Source organism: Aythya ferina, assembly GCF_964211825.1.
Source record: "Aythya ferina genome assembly, chromosome: 6".
NCBI lineage: Eukaryota > Metazoa > Chordata > Aves > Anseriformes > Anatidae > Aythya > Aythya ferina.
The window spans coordinates 3,220,903-3,229,047 of record NC_140303.1 but is presented as its reverse complement, the minus strand read 5'-3'; the positions used below and the strand labels follow the sequence as shown (position 1 = coordinate 3,229,047).

Sequence of the window (8,145 nt, the reverse complement as noted above, 5' to 3'; positions counted from 1 at the left end):
ATCAGATCTCCACTCAAACTGAAATCTAACATAATTACTTCTCCTCCAAACTCTGTAGCAAAGCATTCTGGGGAGTGTTTATTCACATCAGTGTTGGTTGTCCTTTACCACCAGTGATAATCCTTGAGCTGTGCTTTGATGAAACAGTCTAAAAGGCACAGCAAAGTTACCTAGCCTCTGTCTGCTGACCTCGCCACCTGTACAAAAGGCACTGTCCCAGTGAGCATAACAGCAAACAAAAGAAACATATAAAGTTGACTGAACAGCTCGGGGGTGGGGGGTGAAAAAAAAAAGTTATTTGTAACCCTTAACAAGCTCATAGCAACCAGATGACACACTAATTTACTGACTGCTTTACACTGTGCAGTCCCCAAAACTAGAGTAAACAGTGCATAGCAAGAGTGATACTGCTATTCATTTTCTCACCAAACAATTCTGAGTTACAAATGTAGCAGGGTTTTTTGCTGGTGGCGTTTGAAGGTTTGTTTGCTTTTAAAACTATTTTCCCCTCAAAAAATACTGAGGGAAAATCAACAACCCCACAGTGCCATTTCACAGCTTACAGTATACCCAAAGGTTGGACCAAAGGTTTGGTTTGGCACCTCTGCCCTGATGCCAGCTGATTGCTTAAGTTTGCCACCCCCCTCTACCCCCAGTTTTCATTTTATCTTTTTAATTGCACAGCAACTCCCTCGTGGAAGCCAGGGCCCCCATGAGGCTAAAACTGTTGCTATGAACATCAGCTCCCTGTTCAAAGACTTTTCCAGCTTCAAGGAGCTTTTATCTGTCACCACTGCAAGTTATTACTTACTAGAGTTTGGGAGAAGTCAGCGAGTCAGTGTCACTGGGTTTAAAATGTACAGATATCCTGAAGAGCTCCCCAATTTACACACTTCTCTGAAAGCAAAATATTTGAGGCTTTAAAATACCTCGTTCTCCCCAAGTCCCTAGAGAGAATATCTCTGTTTAAAAAGCCTGGGTTTTGTCTCATCTTGCTACATCCTTCATCATCAATACACCTCTCAGGGTTCTCAAAACACATCTCCAGGCCTTGAGACCAGAAATGGTGGCACCCTTGTCTTCACATGGATGCAGCAAGCCCACGACAACCATGTGCTAACAGCAGCAACACCCAGGAGCCCTAGAGAGCAGCAAGCCAGCTCTGCCTTCCACCAGCTCCCCCCATGCTTAGAAAGCCTCCAGTCTGGCTGGGGAAGCACAAGACAGGCAGAGAATACCACACATCAGCTTATTTAAAGACCAAAGACATTTTTTGGTTAAAACACCCAGATTTTGTTGAGTCACTTCTTGGTTTTGAGAGAAAGGGGTGAAAAATAAACTCATTTACAGTAGTTTGTTGAGGAATCTAAATCAGCCCTGGCCACTAGCCAAGCTCAGCCCTGAGAGAGCATTACACTTCCTCGCCCTTGTCTGTGCATGCTGGGGAGGGGCAAGACAGCCTGTGTAGGAACTCCCTGAGCCCATGTTCTCCTCGTGAGCCTCACAGGTTCCCACCCCAGCAGCGTCCATCCCAGGGATGTTGGTGTTAGATAGCTTGAAAATCAGCAGAGTAACACCTACACCCGCTCCAAGGAGCGCACAACAGCTTCTTTTCTGCTTTGTTTGCCTGGAGTGCCCAGACAGAAGCAGGCCCAGCCTGTTCAGAGAGTGAATCAGATCCTATGTGTACAGCTTCTCCCTTTTATTTGTGGGTTCTTCTCTTCTACAGACTCACAAAAGAAAGGCTCTAAAGAGGCAGAACAAAAAAAAAAACACCTGGCTAGTACTCTACACAGAACTCAAGCCACCTGCTACATGCAACAAACCACTCCTACATCCAACTCTCTGCCACTGTTTTCTGCAAAAGGACTCCTTTGCACATCACATATTATGAAGTTATTAGCATGTAGCTTCTCCAACCTCACCCAGAGCGCACACAAGCTCACAAAAATAGAGGATTTCTCCTCTATCAAGGAACTACAACTGGGAATGCAATGAAAATTAAAAAAAAAAAAAAAAAATCTTGCAAAAGAAAGCCAAAGTTCTTACCTCATGAAGAAAAACGTGTTATTTTTCTCTGCTGTTCTCCAAACACACTACTTTCCCCTACCTCACCCCCATCAGGCTAGAGGAAGCCCTCAGTGGTCAATTTAAAAGCTTACAGGTGCTAAAATGATAAGCAGAGAAGTATTACGGGTATGCTGGGGTAGCAAACCCTGCAGCAGAAGGGAGGGCTTACCTCAGGCAGGGTCCCAGAGGAGGTGAAATGCTTCAATCAAACTGAGGTCTACCAAAAAGCCCTACCAGCTCAAAATTCTTTACTTTTCTTACGCAAACTTTTAGAAATCTTAAGCTGCTAATGATATACCTGTATTCTCCCTCTTGGCTGATTAATACATTTGGGGTATTTCTGTATTTGACCTTCATTTTCCCCATGTCGTTGTCTGGAATATACATTTACCACCAGCCACGCAGCTTGGTACAGTCATCTTCAGAACAGAGCCCAGATCTACATCCTGGGCACATTCTGTATGTGTCTGCCTGTGGGAAAAGAAGGCTTACCTTTACTTCCTTTAGAGGGGATGAACTATTATTACTATTATTATTACATTTTTTAACATTTCAAATGCTGTTTATGGAGGGCAGGGTGGAGGAAACATTTGCTTTTGCTCCAAGTTAGAACTTACCTTCTGTTATGATTCCAGATGCTGGAAGCAGGTTACAGAATAACAGTATTATTCAGTTTACAACAAAAAGCTAACAGACAAACAATAAGGCAACAAACACACAAAAACAAACAAACAAACAAAAAAAACCAACTACTTCAATCTTAATCTACTTTATTTGTATAAAGCTGCATTCTTGACAAAATGAGAGGTTTTGTTTAAAAAGCTGTTCTACCTGCTCTAGTTTCCAAATGATTGTATGGACAGCAGTTTGAAAAATGTGAAAAAAATGCATTTTCTGAAATAAAGAACAATAATAAAGAAAGTACACTGCTAGGTTACAGATGTTTTGAACAGCTGATGGTAAGAAAGTCTTTCTCGAGACTTCTATTGCCTTGTTCTGGCTCCATGGGGCAGGACAGGTGGAAGAGTATCAGCTGTGCACAAGGAGGCTTTTGTTCTTCTAACTCTACTCAGGAGGTTTTGGGTTGTGCTAGCAAAGGCTTCAGGCTAAGCTGTATCCCAGGGCTTTTCTGCAGGACAGGTGAGGAGGAATGTTGGCTTATTGTTCACCTCTTTTTAGTTCAAACTGAAGCTACAAGTGTATCTGAATACCTGAGACAAGAATGTGTAACAGCATTGTTCCTGGCACTGACTAGCTCTCAGAGCAGATGGGCACAGGGGAAGCCCCCACCACATCTTCCTCAGCCTCCTATAGAAGTAGCTCAGAAGTGGAAGGAGAGACCTAACCCAGTGAGGTTCACCAAGAAGCAGCCAGATTTCACAGTGGCTATCACATCCTTTGCCTATTCCATCTGGCCATAATACGAACTCTGGTTTTAGTAGCTGCATATTAAGCCCAGACACAAATTGTTTAGATCATTCATATGGAAATGGAATAATAATAGCCTTGCTTTGAACTTTTGTGCTCACACAAGCATTTTTCACCAGAAGCTTTCAAAATCAGTAGGTCTCCCCTTATACGTACGTATTCCATATAAATAGTCCTGTTCTTATTACCCCCGAAACTCAATACACGTTTCTTATGTAGGACAGAATAGTTTCAGCTATGGAGTTCCCAGTCTAAATATACAAATTAGACAAATCAAGATATGAGACCAGAGAAGACAGGTGCTAGAGATCAGTGATGAGACAAAAACACTTCCACTCTCAGGCCCCACCACACTTTGCTGGATCACTCTCTCTTGAACTGCTTTACTTGCTCCAAATAGTTTTAATAAACCAACATTGAACTGGAAAATGATTCTACTGGGCCCCTCACGTTCATCTTAGCAGGCTTTATGGCCTTTTGAAATAGTTTTATTCCTTTCTTTGGTTCAAAAACAACAGAAATGGTTCTTCAAAGGTGGAACTCATAGCTGGCCAGAAGGAGGTACAGGTACATTTGCTTCTAATGGACTGTTTTGACTCTTTAATACTGTCTTATAGCAGACATAAAATCACTTGCTCCTTTAGGTATCTCTACACCATTTGTTTAAATCTTGATGTCAACAGAATTAGGGTTTAGTCGAATTCTGAAACTGAGAAACAGCGTTTTCTGGAGTGTTCTTCAGTTCAGAGAAACAACTTGGTCCCATGCCACAGACAGTAAACAGGATAGAAACTCATTTTCCTTACTATAGCACAGTGCTCAGCCATACAATATGCACAAGATCTGAACTGGGTTACATGATAACCTGTGTCCATTTTCAATGGAGAGCAGTACGTCATATCCCTTAATGCTGTGTAGTTATTAACTGAATTTATACAAATGCGAAATATTTTGAAAAGTAGAATAGCAAATGATTTTTATAGCTCATCTTCCAGAAAATATATATATAAACATGTGTATATATATATTGTTTAGGACAGCTGAAATATTTGAGAATTTAGTCAATTTGAGCAGTTTGTCAAAAAGTGAGAAAATTGCTGGGATTGTCAAAAGTTTCCAGTTTTTAGTTTTTAAGAAGTATTTTCCTTTCAAATAAACTAACTAAAGAGGGTCAAATGCCAGAGAATCCTAGAACGGTGGGCATGGAAGACTCCTTATGACTGAATTATGTGAGCTTGATCTGAACAAAATGTACTATGAGACACTTAGGGTAGTTTGCAGTGTGCCCGGTATGATGGACTTGTAGGTTCTGACTCACATACTGTTGTACTGCTCTGTGCTGCACGCTGAGGATGGGTGCGCTCTATTCTCAGAGGCCACAGCTGCCCCAGCTCCCTGCAAACATGCTGGTGGCACAGAGCAGATGTAACACTTGCCTTGAAGAACAGCTCCAGAGTGAGCCAGAAGAGCCCATCTCAAAGGCTGGTGGTTTCTGCTGTGGGAAGAAACGTATGTTTTTCTTGGCCAGACTGCCCCCTCCAGCCCCCTGAAATGGTTTGAGACCTTTCTATCTGTTGTTACGGCCACAGGACACAGCAGCAGGTCAGAGAAGGAAACCTGAAAACCTGTCAGCCTCCTCAGTGCAATCACTCCTCTGGCCCTCCAGGCCTTGTTCACAAACCCATTTGAGCAAGGAAGGCCCCTGTGGGCTCTGGGAGGCTCTGGGCCTGGCTGAGGCCAGATGCAGCAACTCAGCTTTCTGTCCAGGCACTGAAGCAGCAAGAGAGAAAAATGAGTGGGAAACTGAATTTCCTCTGCTGAAAGATTAAAAAAATAAATCCTCTAAATCAGGACAGAAACTGTTAGAAAATTACTTCCTCCTCTCCCCCCCCCCCCCCCCCCCCCCCACACACACACACACACACTCCCCCTTCATAGGAGGCGAAACATGGAGGGAGCAGTAAAAAATGTTTAATTTTAAGTGATCCCAAATGAATTTTTTGGCTTGTCATGCAGGCTGCGAGCCAGTCCAGGATGAATGACAGTGACCCAGGCCAAGGTGAACAGACTGCCAGGGGCCACAGACAGAGGCAGGGAAAAAGCCACTTGCAAACGTCACTCCCCAGCACACTGTCAGGAACAGCTCCGTCTACAAGCACAGCTAACTCCTCTCAAGAACTGGCAGAACTGAAGAAGTCCCATGAAGTATTTTGGATCTGTCAAATCAGCCATTACCAAAGAAAAAATATGATGTGCTGGGTAATTTTTCCCCAACTCTAGCTGCATGATATAGTTAATCAGACAGAGGGGCGCTCATTATTACCATGGGAAATTATTTTTGCCATATTACACTTGAAACACAGTACGGACTAGTAGGATGAGCTCTGGAGACTTTGTCCCGTACACTGCTATACACCTGGAGCGCTAAAACATGAATACTTGAGCAGTGGGATAACACTAATTCCTGTAGAGAGAATGTGGGCACGGATCCCACAAGTTATGCCTGAAAAAGAGCTGATTAAGGATGCCAAGTTTTGTCCGTGTGTAAATTTACAGTTGGTGGCATTTCCACTGTAAGTGCCATTGTCAAGATTTTAGGATTGGATGGCAAAAAAAAAAAAAATGCATTTGACTGAAACTTGCCATTCAACTTCTCATCATTGCAGTAAAATACCATACTGTACCAAGAATGAAAAGAGAGAGAGAGAGAGAAAACAACAACATTTAGCAGGTTTTAAAATTATGCAGATATTTTTAATGGCTTGGAGTATTCAGACACTCACTCATATGTCAGAAAACAGATTTGATTTATAGGAATGACATTTGGCAGAGCAATTAATCCATACTATGTTCTAATCATGTTTGGTACTAGGAGAGGAAAAAAAAAGTCAAACTTAGGTTTAAATCTGACTGTGCCAGGAATTATTTTCAAGAAGGCTCAGAAGGGTTTTTAGTAAGCTCAAGGACAAAATCTGGTCTTTTATTCCTTCCCTACTCCACCACCCACCATGAGAATGAAGATTGCATCCCATTTCCTAGTTGAAACTCAACAATTCAATCTTCTTGTCTCCACTGGGATTGAAATGGGAGTCTGGACCTCTTTGGTTGCTAAGCAGAAAAAAGCTCTTTCCCACATTATTCCTCAACCTCAATGAGACTGCCTAAATGAAACCTAAGGAGGCAAAATATGGATAGTTCCTCAAAAAAATGCTGGGTTTCATCAGGCAGAGCAGGGATTTGCCTTTGTGTGACTGCCCTTTGGTCTGATTTGGGGCAGAGTTCTTGTTTTTACTAGAATGAAACTTCCACTTGTCTCCATTTTGTCCCCAAGTTTTCCATCTCAGAAATGTTTCCTGAGATGCCACTGTACAGCTTCTCATCCAGCACTGCTTAGATCTTCACTGCCGGAGCATTTACAGTTGCCTGGGGCTTCTCATGCCCAGAGAGCATTGCCACTGTTCCAGTACCTGTGGCAGCTTGCATTAAGGCAGAGGCCCAGGACCAAAGCCGCAGCTTCCCTCCCGTGGACTGAGCGGGATCTTCTTGTTTCAGGCTCTGGGACCCTGTGTCCCTGAGAGGGGTGTTCTGCTGAGACCCGACACGCTTACTCACTGCTCACTTCACCAGCAGATCTTCTGAGTGCCTGTGCTCTCCTCTCGGCATGCCCATGGCTACTGACACCTTCCTTTTGCTGGGCTGGTTTTGTACGAGTATCGCCTCTGTTGCCTTTATTCCCATCCCTGACATTGATTTCTGCAGGGAGGAGACACAACCTTGTGTTTATCATCCAGCTTGACAGACATGACCCTTAAGAAAAGCTTCTCTGACAAATCCATTAGAGATTACAAGAGCAAGCACTGCATGGTAGCTTTTTACTTACAGACTTTGCAGAAAATGCAAGTTAGCTCACGCAGTGACTGCACCATGTCTAACACAACGCTAATGCCAGTTTTGCCAGAAGAAATCTTTCCTAGAGCCTATTTTGTCTCAAATCTCTCAGAATTAAAGCTGACAGCTGTTCCACAAAACACCAACGCTAGACACATAGCTGAGTTTGTACCATGGACTGCTCACCACTAGTGGCTCACCAACAAATGAAAAAAAAAATCTACACTTCATGTGATTATTCTGTTCTTCTTGGTTGGTTGGTGTTTTGAATTATTATTTTAAAAACCATACCTCCTCTTTCCACTAACTCTATTACCTTTTCTTCATACCCCAACTCCTGCTTAATTCATTCACAGATGAAAACATATTCCTTTACACTCCTTCCAGAATAGCTTTAAAAAGCCAAGGTTACACTTTTAAGGCAAATAAATAATTATTTCAGCAGACTGGTTTTAACACCTGCTACGAAGATTGCAAAACCACTCACATTCTACCTATAACTCAATTTTCTCACACTCATAACTCAGAAAATATTTGCCTCTGGGTTTAATAGCTTCCATATTCTTTTCTGTCTGAAGATGTATCGTTAAATATTATTACTACTGGAGGTATGTTTGGGCAACGTCTTTCAGCCGTACTTGAATTAAAGGGAGAGAGACGAAAAATTCTGACCAGATGCACTATTTTTGGAAGATGGCTACAAAAAAACAGCTGATGACCTAAGCTAGCTTCTGCTGAAAATTATACCTCTAGGAAAGA

At 42.6% G+C, this 8,145-nt stretch overlaps 2 long non-coding RNA genes across 2 annotated transcripts in view; one reads left to right on the top strand and one right to left on the bottom strand.

Annotated features, from left to right (window-relative positions):
* The window catches only part of LOC311438920, a 132,090-nt gene extending 129,912 nt beyond the window's left edge, over positions 1-2,178 (bottom strand). The window contains exon 1 of the long non-coding RNA XR_014694429.1: positions 2,050-2,178. This is a non-coding gene — a long non-coding RNA (uncharacterized lncRNA). The remainder of the gene's footprint in view (positions 1-2,049) is intronic.
* Positions 2,179-3,848: 1,670 nt separating this feature from the next.
* LOC311438921 lies at positions 3,849-6,156 on the top strand. The gene is made up of 2 exons (XR_014694432.1): positions 3,849-4,065; positions 5,515-6,156. It is a non-coding gene; the product is annotated as an uncharacterized lncRNA (long non-coding RNA).
* Positions 6,157-8,145: the final 1,989 nt, after the last annotated feature.